Here is a 13005-nt window from a genome sequence, read left to right as displayed (position 1 = left end):
TGTGTATTCAGATACTGTACACAGTTGTGTCCTGAGTGTGCTCAGATACTGTACACATTGTTGTGTCCTGTGTGTTTACTCAGATACTGTACACAATTGTTGTGTCTTGTGTGTGTACACAAATACAGTACACAGTTGTTTTATCCTGTGTGTGTGCTCAGATACTGTACATATTTGTTGTGTCCTATGTGCCTGCTCAGATACTGCACACAGTTGTTGTGTCCTGTGTGTACGCATATACTGTACACTGTTCCTGTGTCCTGTGAGTGTACACACATACTGTAAACAAATGTTGCAACCTGCGTGTGTGCTGTGATACTGTTCACAGTTGTTGTGTCCTGTGTGTGTACTCAGATACTGTACACAGTTGTGTCCTCAATGTGCTCAGGTTCTGTACAAAGTTGTGTCCTGAGTGTGCTCAGATACTGTACATGGTGGCTGTGTCCTGTGTGTGTACTCAGATACAGTACACAGTTATGCGTGTGTCCAGAGTGTGTGTACATAGATGCTTTACACTGTTCTTGTGTCCTATGTGTGTACTCAGATACTGCATACGGTTGTTGTGTCCTGTGTGAGTTCTCATATAATCTGCACAGTTGTTATGTCCTATCTTTATACACAAATACTGTACACAGTTGTTGTATACTGTGTGTGCACTCAGATACTGTACATCGTTTTTGTGTCCTATGTGTGTGCTCGGATACAGTACAGAGTTGTTGTGTCCTGTGTTATACTCAGATTCTGTACCCAGTGTTTTTTCCTGTGTCTGTACTCATACTGTACACAGTTTTTGCATCCTGTGTGTGTACTCAGATACTGTACACAGTTGTGTCCTGAGTGTGCTCAGATACTGTACATGATTGTTGTGGCTTGTGTGTGTACTAATATACTGTACACAGTTGTTGTATTCTGTGTGTGTGCTCAGATACTATAAATAGTTTTTGTGTCCTGAGTGTGTACTCAGATACTGTACACAAATGTTGTGTGTGTGTGTGTGTGTGTACGCAAATACGGTACATAGTTGTGTGTGCGTGTGTACTCCGCTACAGTACACAGTTGTTTAGTCCTGAGTCTGTGTGATCAGATACGGTGCACAGTTGTTGTGTCCTGTTTGTGTCTGCTCAGTTACTGTACACCGATGTTGTGTCCTGTGTGTATACTCAGATACTGTACGCAGTTGTTGTGTCCTGTGTGTGTGTACTCAGAAACTGTAGACAATTGTTGCAACTTGTGTGTGTGCTCAGATACTGTGCGCAGTTGTTTCCAGTGTTTGTTCAGATTGTGCTCCCATTGTTGTGTCCTGTGTCTGTACAGATACTGTACACATTTTGTTGTGTCCTATGTGTGTACTCAGATACTGTAAGCAGTTGTGTACTGAGTGTGCTCAGATACTGTACACGGTGTTGTGGCCTGTGTTCCTACTCATATACTGTACACAGTTGTTGTAACCTCTGTGTGTGCTTAGATAATGTAAATAGTTGTTGTGTCCTGTGTGTGTACTCAGGTACTGTACACAGTTTTTCTGTCCTGTGTGTGGTCTCAGATACTACACACATTTCTTATGTCTTATGTTAGTGTGCTCAGATACTGTACACGTTGTTGTGTCCTGTGTGTTTACTCAGATACTGTACACAATTGTTGTGTCTTGTGTGTGTACACAAATACAGTACACAGTTGTTGTTTCCTTTGTGTGTGCTCAGATACTGTACATATTTGTTGTGTCCTATGTGCCTGCTCAGATACTGCACACAGTTGTTGTTTCCTGTGTGTACGCATATACTGTACACTGTTCCTGTGTCCTGTGAGTGTACACACATACTGTAAACAAATGTATCCTGTGTGTGTGCTGTGATACTGTATACAGTTGTTGTGTCCTGTGTGTGTACTCAGATACTGTACACAGTTGTGTCCTCAATGTGCTCAGGTACTGTACAAAGTTGTGTCCTGAGTGTGCTCAGATACTGTACAAGGTGGCTGTGTCCTGTGTGTGTACTCAGATATAGTACACAGTTATGCGTGTGTCCAGAGTGTGTGTACATAGATGCTGTACACAGTTTTTGTTTCCTTTGTTTGTACTCAGATACTTTATACAGTTGTTGTGACTTGTGTGTACACAGATACTGTAAACATTTGTGTTTGATTACGCAGATGATGTACACATTTGCTGTGTCATGTGTGTGTACACAGATGCTGTACCCAGTTGTTGTGTCCTATGTGTGTACTTAGATATTGTAGACAGTTGTTGTGTACACTATGTGTTCTCAGATACTGTAGAACGTTTGTGCATCCTGTGTGTGCAATCAGATATTGTACACAGTCGTTGTGTCCTGTGTGCGTCTGCTCAGATACTGTACACATTTTGTTGTGTCCTGAGTGTGTACTCAGATACTGTACACAGTTGTTGTGTCCTGTTTGTATATTTAGATACTGTACACAGATGTTGAGTCCTGTGTGCCTACTCAGATACTGTAGACAGTTGTTGCATCTTGTGTGTGTGCTCAGATACAGTACACAGTTGTGTCCTGTGTTTGTACTCAAATTTTTTCCCATTGTTGTGTCCTGTGTGTGTACTCATATACTGTACACAGTTGTTGTGTCCTGTATGTGTGCTAAGAAACAGTACACAGTTATTGTGTCCTGTGCTTGTACTCAGATACTGTTCACAGTTTTTCTGTCCTGTGTGCGCTCTCAGATACTACACACATTTGTTATTCTTATGTTAGTGTAATCAGATTCTGTACACGGTTGTTGTGTCCTGTGTGTGTACACATATACTGTACACAGTTGTTGTATCCTGTTGTGTGTGCTCAGATACTGTACATGGTTTTGTGTTCTGAGTGTGTACTCAGATACATTACACAGTTGTGGTGTGTGTGTATGTGTACTCAAAACTGGTACATAGTTGTGTGTGCGTGTGTACTCCAATACTGTACACAGTTGTTGTGTCTTGAATCTGTCCGCTCAGATATGGTACAAAGTTGTTGTGTCATGTGTGTGTCTGCTCAGATACTGTACACAGATGTTGTGTCCTGTTTGTATACTCAGATACTGTACACAGTTGTTGTCTCCTTTGTGAGTACTCAGATACTTTATACATTTGTTGTGACTTGTGTGTACACAGATACTGTAAACATTTGTGTTTGAGTACGCAGATAATGTACACATTTGCTGTGTCCTGTGTGTGTACACAGATGCTGTACCCAGTTGTTGTGTGCTATGTGTGTACTTAGATATTGTAGACAGTTGTTGTGTACACTATGTGTTCTCAGATACTGCAGAACGTTGTTGCATCCTGTGTGTGCAATCAGATACTGCACACAGTTGTTGTGTCCTGTGTGCGCCTGCTCAGATACTGTACACATTTTGTTGTGTTCTGTGTGTGTACTCAGATACTGTACACAGTTGTTGTGTCCTGTTTGTATATTTAGATTCTGTACACAGATGTTGAGTCCTGTGTGTTTACTCAGATACTGTAGACAGTTGTTGCATCTTGTGTGTGTGCTCAGATACAGTACACAGTTGTGTCCTGTGTTTGTACTCAAATTTTTTTCCCATTGTTGTGTCCTGTGTGTGTACTCATATACTGTACACAGTTGTTGTGTCCTGTATATGTGCTAAGAAACAGTACACAGTTATTGTGTCCTGTGCTTGTACTCAGATACTGTTCACAGTTTTTCTGTCCTGTGTGTGCTCTCAGATACTACACACATTTGTTATGTCTTATGTTAGTGTAATCAGATACTGTACACGGTTGTTGTGTCCTGTGTATGTACACATATACTGTACACAGTTGTTGTATCCTGTTGTGTGTGCTCAGATACTGTACATAGTTTTTGTGTCCTGAGTGTGTACTCAGACATTGTACACAGTTGTGGTGTGTGTGTGTGTGTACTCAAAACTTTTGCATAGTTGTGTGTGCGTGTGTACTCCAATACTGTACACAGTTGTTGTGTCTTGAATCTGTCCGCTCAGATAGGTAAAAAGCAGTTGTGTCATGTGTGTGTCTGCTCAGATACTGTACACAGTTGTTGTGTTTTATTTGTATATTTAGATACTGTACACAGATGTTGAGTCCTGTGTGTATAATCAGATACTGTAGACAGTTGTTGCATCTTATGTGAGTGCTCAGATACAGTACACAGTTGTGTCCTGTGTTTGTACTCAAATTTTGTTCCCATTGTTGTGTCCTGTGTGTGTACTCAGATACTGAACACAGTTGTGTCCTGAGTGTGCTCAGATACTGTACATGGTTGTTTTGGCCTGTGTGTGTACTCAGATACTGTACACAGTTGTGTCCTGAGTGTGCTCAGATACTGTACATGGTTGTTTTGGCCTGTGTATGTACTCATATACTGTACACAGTTGTTGTAACCTGTGTGTGTGCTCACATAATGTATATAGTTGTTGTGTCCTGTGTGTGTACTCATATACTGTACACAGTTGTTGTGTCCTCTATGTGTGCTAAGATACAGTACACAGTTATTGTGTCCTGTGCATGTACTCATATACTGTTCACAGTTTTTCTGTCCTGTGTGTGCTCTACGATACTACACACTTTTGCTATGTCTTGTGTTAGTGTACTAAGACACTGTACACAGCTGCTGTGTCCTCTGTGCATACTCGGATACTGCTCACAGTCGTTGTATCCTTTGTCTGTACAGATACCGTACACAATTGTTGTGTCCTGTGTATGTGCTCAGATAATGCACACCGTTGATGTGTCCTGTGTGTGTATTCAGATACTGTATACTGCTGTGTCCTGAGTGTGCTCAGATACAGTAGACGGTTGTTGTGTCCTGTGTGCGTACTCAGATACTGTACACAGTTGCGTCCTGAGTATGCTCAGATACTGTACACGGTTGTATTGGCATGTGTGTGTACTCATATACTGTAAAAAGTTGTAACCTGTGTGTGTGCTCACATAATGTATATAGTGGTTGTGTCCTGTGTGTGTACTCATATACTGTACACCGTTGTTGTGTCCTGTATGTGTGTTAAGATACAGTACACAGTTATTGTGTCCTGTGCATGTACTCAGATAATGTTCACGGTTTTTCTGTCCTGTGTTTGCTCTAAGATACTACACACATTTGCTATGTCTTGTGTTAGTGTACTCAGACACTGTACACAGTTGATGTGTCCTCTGTGCATACCCGGATACTGCACACAGTCGTTGTGTCCTTTGTCTGTACAGATACCGTACACAATTGTTGTGTCCTGTGTATGTGCTCAGATAATGCATACCGTTGATGTGTCTTGTGTGTGTATTCAGATACTGTATACAGCTGTGTCCTGAGTGTGCTCAGATACTGTACATAGTTTTTGTGTCCTGAGTGTGTACTCAGATAGTGTACACAGTTGTGTGTGTGTGTGTGCACTCAAATACGGTTCATTGTTGTGTGTGTGTGTGTGTACTCCGATGCTGTACACAGATGTTGTGTCCTGAGTCTGTCTGCTCAGATACGGTACACAGTTGTTGTGTCATGTTTGTGTCTGCTCAGATAATGTACACAGATGTTGTGTCCTGTGTGTATACTCAGATACTGTACGCAGTTGTTGTGTCCTGTGTGTGTGTACTCAGAACTGTAGACAATTGTTGCAACTTGTATGTGTGCTCAGATACTGTGAGCAGTTGTGTCCAGTGTTTGTACTCAGATTCTTCTCCCATTGTTTTGTCCTGTGTCTGTACAGATACTGTACACATTTTGTTGTGTCCTGTGTGTGTACTCAGATACTGTATGCAGTTGTGTCCTGACTGCGCTCAGATACTGTACACGGTGTTGTTGTCTGTGTGCCTACTCATATACTGTACACAGTTTTTGTAACCTCTGTGTGTGCTCAGATAATGTACATAGTTGTTGTGTCCTGTGTGTGTACTCAGGTACTGTACACAGTTTTTCTGTCCTGTGTGTGCTCTCAGATACTACACACATTTGTTATGTCTTATGTTAGTGTACTCAGATACTGTACACAGTTGCTGTGTCCTCTGTGTGTACCCGGATACTGCACCCAGTCGTTGTGTCCTGTGTCTGTACAGATACAGTACACAATTGTTTTGTCCTGTGTATGTGCTCGAAAACTGCACACAGTTGATGTGTCATGTGTGTATTCAGATAATGCACACAGTTGTGTCCTGAGTGTGCTCAGATACTGTACACGTTGTTGTGTCCTGTGTGTTTACTCAGATACTGTACACAATTGTTGTGTCTTGTGTGTGTACACAAATACTGTACACAGTTGTTGTAACCTGTGTGTGTGCTCAGATACTGTACATATTTGTTGTGTCCTATGTGCCTGCTCAGATACTGTACACAGTTGTTGTGTCCTGTGTGTGTGCTCAGATACTGTACACAGTTGTTGTGTCCTGTGTGTACGCATATACTGTACACTGTTCCTGTGTCCTGTGAGTGTACACACATACTGTAAACAAATGTTGTATCCTGTGTGTGTGCTGTGATACTGTACACAGTTGTGTCCTGTGTGTGTATTCAGATACTGTACACAGTTGTGTCCTCAATGTGCTCAGGTACTGTACAAAGTTGTGTCCTGAGTGTGCTCAGATACTGTACACGGTGGCTGTGTCCTTTGTGTGTACTTAGATACAGTACACAGTTATGTGTGTGTCTAGAGTGTGTGTACATAGATACTGTGCACTCTTGTTGTGTCCTTTGTGAGCACTCAGATACTTTATACAGTTGTTGTGACTTGTGTGTACACAGATATTGTAAACACTTCTGGTTGAGTACACAGATAATGTACTCATTTGCTGTGTCCTGTGTGCGTACACAGATGCTGTACCCAGTTGTTATGTCCTATGTGTGTACTTAGATATTGTAGACAGTTGTTGTGTACTGTATGTGTTCTCAAATACTGTAGAACGTTGTTGCATCCTGGTTGTGCGATCAGATACTGTACACAGTTGTTGTGTCCTGTGTGCATCTGCTCAAATGCTGTACACATTTTGTTGTGTCCTGTGTGTTCTCAGATACTGTACACAGTTGTTGTGTCCTGTTTGTATATTTAGATACTGTACACAGATGTTGAATCCTGTGTGTGTACTCAGATACTGTAGACAGTTGTTGCATCTTGTGTGTGTGCTCAGATACAGTGCACAGTTGTGTTCTGTGTTTGTACTCAAATTTTTTCCCATTGTTGTGTCCTGTGTGTGTACTCAGATACTGTACACAGTTGTGTCCTGAGTGTGCACAGATACTGTAAACGGTTGTTTTGGCCTGTGTGTGTACTCATATACTGTACACAGTTGTTGTAACCTGTGCGTGAGCTCAAATAATGTATATAGTTGTTGTGTCTTGTGTGTGTACTCATATACTGTACACAGTTGTTGTGTCCTTTGTCTGTACAGATACCATACACAATTGTTGTGTCCTGTGTATGTGCTCAGATAATGCACAACGTTGATGTGTCCTGTGTGTGTATTCAGATACTGTATACAGCTGTCTCCTGAGTGTGCTCAGATACTGTACACAGTTGTTGTGTCCTGTGTGTGTACTCAGATACTGTGCACAATTGTTGTGTCTTGTGTGTGTACACAAATACTGTACACAGTTGTTGTGTCCTCTGTGTGTGCCCAGATATTGTACATATTTGTTGTGTCCTGTGTGTGTCCCCTCAGATACTTTACACAGTTGTTGTGTCCTGTGTGTATACTCAGATACTATAAACAGTTCTTGCGTCCTATGTGTGTACTCAGATACTGTATACGGTTGTTGTGTCCTGTGTGTGTTCTCATATACTCTGCACAGTTGTTATGTCCTATCTTTATACACAAATGCTGTACACAGTTGTTGTATCCTGTGTGTGCGCTCAGATACGGTACATCGTTTTTGTGTCCTATGAGTGTGGTCAGATAGAGAACACAGTTGTTGTGTCCTGTGTTTATACTCAGATTCTGTACCCAGTGTTTTTTTTTTCTGTGTCTGTACACATACTGTACACAGTTTTTGCATCCTGTGTGTGTACTCAGATACTGTACACAGTTGTGTCCTGAGTGTGCTCAGATACTGTACACGGTTGTTGTGGCCTGTGTGTGTACTGATATACTGTACACAGATGTTGTATTCTGTGTGTGTGCTCAGATACTGTACTTAGTTTTTGTGTCCTGAGTGTGTACTCAGATACTGTACACAGTTGTTGTGTGTGTGCGTGTGTACTCAAATACAGTACATAGTTGTGTGTGCGTGTGTACTCCGATACGGTACACAGTTGTTGTGTCCTGTTTGTGTCTGCTCAGATACTGTACACCGATGTTGTGTCCTGTGTGTATACTCAGATACTGAACGCAGTTGTTGTGTCCTGTGTGTGTGTACTCAGAAACTGTAGACAATTGTTGCAACTTGTGTGTGTGCTCAGATACTGTTTGCAGTCGTGTCCAGTGTTTGCACTCAGATTCTGCTCCCATTGTTGTGTCCTGTGTCTGTACAGATACTGTACACATTTTGTTGTGTCCTGTGTTTGTACTCAGATACTGTATGCAGTTGTGTCCTGACTGTGCTCAGATACTGTACACGGTGTTGTGGCCTGTGTGCCTACTCATATACTGTGCACAGTGGTTGTAACCTCTGTGTGTGCTCAGATACTGTGCATAGTTGTTGTGTCCTGTGTGTGTACTCAGATACTGTACATAGTTTGTCTGTCCTGTGTGTGCTCTCAGATACTACACACATTTGTTGTGTCTTATGTTAGTGTACTCAGATACTGTACACAGTTGCTGTGTCCTCTGTGTGTACCCGGATACTGCACCCAGTCGTTGTGTCCTGTGTCTGTACAGATACAGTACACAATTGTTGTGTCCTGTGTATGTGCTCGCAAACTGCACACAGTTGATGTGTCATGTGTGTGTATTCAGATACTGTACACAGTTGTGTCCTGAGTGTGCTCAGATACTGTACACGTTGTTGTGTCCTGTGTGTTTACTCAGATACTGTACACAATTGTTGTGTCTTGTGTGTGTACACAAATACTGTACACAGTTGTTGTATCCTGTGTGTGTGCTCAGATACTGTACATATTTGTTGTGTCCTATGTGCCTGCTCAGATACTGTACACAGTTGTTGTGTCCTGTGTGTGTGCTCAGATACTGTACACAGTTGTTGTGTCCTGTGAGTGTACACACATACTGTAAACAAATGTTGTATCCTGTGTGTGTGCTGTGATACTGTACACAGTTGTTGTGTCCTGTGTGTGTACTGAGATACAGTACACAGTTATGCGTGTGTCCAGAATGTGTGTACATAGGTACTGTACACAATTGTTGTGTCCTTTGTGAGTACTCAAGTACTTTATACAGTTGTTGTGACTTGTGTGTACACAGATACAGTAAGCAGTTGTGTTTGAGTAAACAGATAATGTACACATTTGCTGTGTCCTGTGTGTGTACACTGATGCGGTACCCAGTTGTTGTGTCCTTTGTGTGTACTTTGATATTGTAGACAGTTGTTGTGTACTGTATGTGCTCTCTGATAGTGTAGAACGTTGCTGCATCCTGTGTGTGCGATCGGATACTGTACACAGTTGTTGTGTCCTGTGTGCGTCTGCTCAGATACTGTACACGTTTTGTTGTATCCTGTGTGTGTACTCAGATACTGTACACAGTTGTGTCCTGAGTGTGCTCAGATACTGTACACGGTTGTTTTGGCCTGTGTGTGTACTCATATTCTGTAAACAGTTGTTGTAACCTGTGTGTGTGCTCACATAATGTATATAGTTGTTGTGTCCTGTGTGTGTACGCATATACTGTACACAGTTGTTGTGTCCTGTGTGTATACACAGATTCTGTACCCAGTGTTTTTTCCTGTGTCTGTATACATACTGTACACAGTTTTGGCATCCTATGTGTGTACTGAATTACTGTACACAGTTGTGTCCTGAGTGTGCTCAGATACTGTACACGGTTGTTGTGGTCTGTGTGTGTACTAATATACTGTACACAGTTGTTGTGTGTGTGTGCGTGCGTACTCAAATACGGTACATAGTTGTGTGTGCGTGTGTACTCCGATACTGTACACTGTTGTTGTGTCCTGAGTCTGTATGCTCAGATAGGGTACACAGTTGTTGTGTACTGTTTGTGTCTGCTTAGATACTATACACAGATGTTGTGTCCTGTGTGTATACTCAGATATTGTACACAGTTGCTGTGTCCTGTTTGTGTGTACTCAGTAAGTTTAGACAATTGTTGCAACTTGTGTGTGTGCTCAGATACTGTGAGCAGTTGTGTCCAGTGTTTGTACTCAGATTCTGCTCCATTGTTGTGTCCTGTGTCTGTACAGATACTGTACACATTTTGTTGTGTCCTGTGTGTGTAAACAGATACTGTGTGCAGTTGTGTCCTGACTGTGCTCAGATATTGTACACGGTGTTGTGGCCTGTGTGCCTACTCATATACTGTACACAGTTGTTGTAATCTCTGTGTCTGCTCAGATAATGTACATAGTTGTTGAGTCCTGAGTGTGTACTCCGATAATGTACATAGTTTTTCTGTCCTGTGTGTGCTCTCAGATACTACACACATTCGTTATGTCTAATGTTAGTGTACTCAGATACTCTACACAGTTGCTGTGTCCTCTGTGTGTACCCGGATACTGCACCCAGACGTTGTGTCCTGTGTCTGTACAGATACAGTACACAATTGTTGCGTCCTGTGTATGTGCTCGAAAACTGCACACAGTTGATGTGTCATGTGTGTGTATTCAGATACTGTACACAGTTGTGTACTGAGTGTGCTCAGATACTGTACATGTTGTTGTGTCCTATGTGCCTGCTCAGATACTGTACACAGTTGTTGTGTCTTGTGTGTGTGCTCAGATACTGTACACAGTTGTTGTGTCCTCTGTGTACGCATATACTGTACGCTGTTCCTGTGTCCTGTGAGTGTACACACATACTGTAAACAAATGTTGTATCCTGTGTGTGTGCTGTGATACTGTACACAGTTGTTGTGTCCTGTGTGTGTACTTAGATACAGTACACGGTTATGCGTATGTCCAGAGTGTGTGTACATAGATACTGTACACAGTTGTTGTGTCCTTTGTGATTACTCAGATACTTTATACAGTTGTTGTGACTTGTGTGTACACAGATACTGTAAACATTTGTTTTTGAGTACGCAGATAATGTACACATTTGCTGTGTCCTGTGTGTGTACACAGATGCTGTACCCAGTTGTTGTGTCCTATGTGTGTACTTTGATATTGTAGACAGTTGTTGTGTACTGTATGTGTTCTCAGATAGTGTAGAACGTTTTCGCATCCTTTGTGTGCGATCGGATACTGCACACAGTTGTTGTGTCCTGCGTGCGTCTGCTCAGATACTGTACGCATTTTGTTGTGTCCTGTGTGTGTACTCAGATACTGTACGCAGTTGTGTCCTGAGTGTGCTCAGATACAGTACACGGTTGTTTTGGCCTGTGTGTGTACTCATATACTGTACACAGTTGTTGTAACCTGTGTGTGTGCTCACATAATGTGTATAGTTGTTGTGTCCTGTGTGTGTACCCGGATACTGCACCCAGTCATTGTGTCCTGTGTCTGTACAGATACAGTACACAATTGTTGTGTCCTGTGTATGTGCTCGAAAACTGCACACAGTTGATGTGTCATGGGTGTGTATTCAGAAACTGTACACAGTTGTGTACTGAGTGTGCTCAGATACTGTACACGTTGTTGTGTCCTGTGTGTTTACTCAGATCCTGTACACAATTGTTGTTGCTTGTGTGTGTACACAAACACTATACACAGTTGTTGTATCCTGTGTGTGTGCTCAGATACTGTACATATTTGTTGTGTCCTATGTGCCTGCTCAGATACTGTACACAGTTGTTGTGTCCTGTGTGTGTGCTCAGATACTGTACACAGTTGTTGTGTCCTGCGTGTACGCATATACTGTACACTGTTCCTGTGTCCTGTGAGTGTACACACATACTGTAAACAAATGTTGTATCCTGTGTGTGTGCTGTGATACTGTACACAGTTGTGTCCTGTGTGTGTATTCAGATACTGTACACAGTTGTGTCCTCAATGTGCTCAGGTACTGTACAAAGTTGTGTCCTGAGTGTGCTCAGATACTGTACACGGTGGCTGTGTCCTTTGTGTGTACTTAGATACAGTACACAGTTATGTGTGTGTCTAGAGTGTGTGTACATAGATACTGTGCACTCTTGTTGTGTCCTTTGTGAGCACTCAGATACTTTATACAGTTGTTGTGACTTGTGTGTACACAGATATTGTAAACACTTCTGGTTGAGTACACAGATAATGTACTCATTTGCTGTGTCCTGTGTGCGTACACAGATGCTGTACCCAGTTGTTATGTCCTATGTGTGTACTTAGATATTGTAGACAGTTGTTGTGTACTGTATGTGTTCTCAAATACTGTAGAACGTTGTTGCATCCTGGTTGTGCGATCAGATACTGTACACAGTTGTTGTGTCCTGTGTGCATCTGCTCAAATGCTGTACACATTTTGTTGTGTCCTGTGTGTTCTCAGATACTGTACACAGTTGTTGTGTCCTGTTTGTATATTTAGATACTGTACACAGATGTTGAATCCTGTGTGTGTACTCAGATACTGTAGACAGTTGTTGCATCTTGTGTGTGTGCTCAGATACAGTGGACAGTTGTGTTCTGTGTTTGTACTCAAATTTTTTCCCATTGTTGTGTCCTGTGTGTGTACTCAGATACTGTACACAGTTGTGTCCTGAGTGTGCACAGATACTGTAAACGGTTGTTTTGGCCTGTGTGTGTACTCATATACTGTACACAGTTGTTGTAACCTGTGCGTGAGCTCAAATAATGTATATAGTTGTTGTGTCTTGTGTGTGTACTCATATACTGTACACAGTTGTTGTGTCCTTTGTCTGTACAGATACCATACACAATTGTTGTGTCCTGTGTATGTGCTCAGATAATGCACAACGTTGATGTGTCCTGTGTGTGTATTCAGATACTGTATACAGTTGTCTCCTGAGTGTGCTCAGATACTGTACACAGT

This window comes from Carcharodon carcharias, chromosome 17, assembly GCF_017639515.1.
Source record: "Carcharodon carcharias isolate sCarCar2 chromosome 17, sCarCar2.pri, whole genome shotgun sequence".
Lineage (NCBI taxonomy): Eukaryota > Metazoa > Chordata > Chondrichthyes > Lamniformes > Lamnidae > Carcharodon > Carcharodon carcharias.
Note: the sequence above shows the minus strand (reverse complement) of the source record.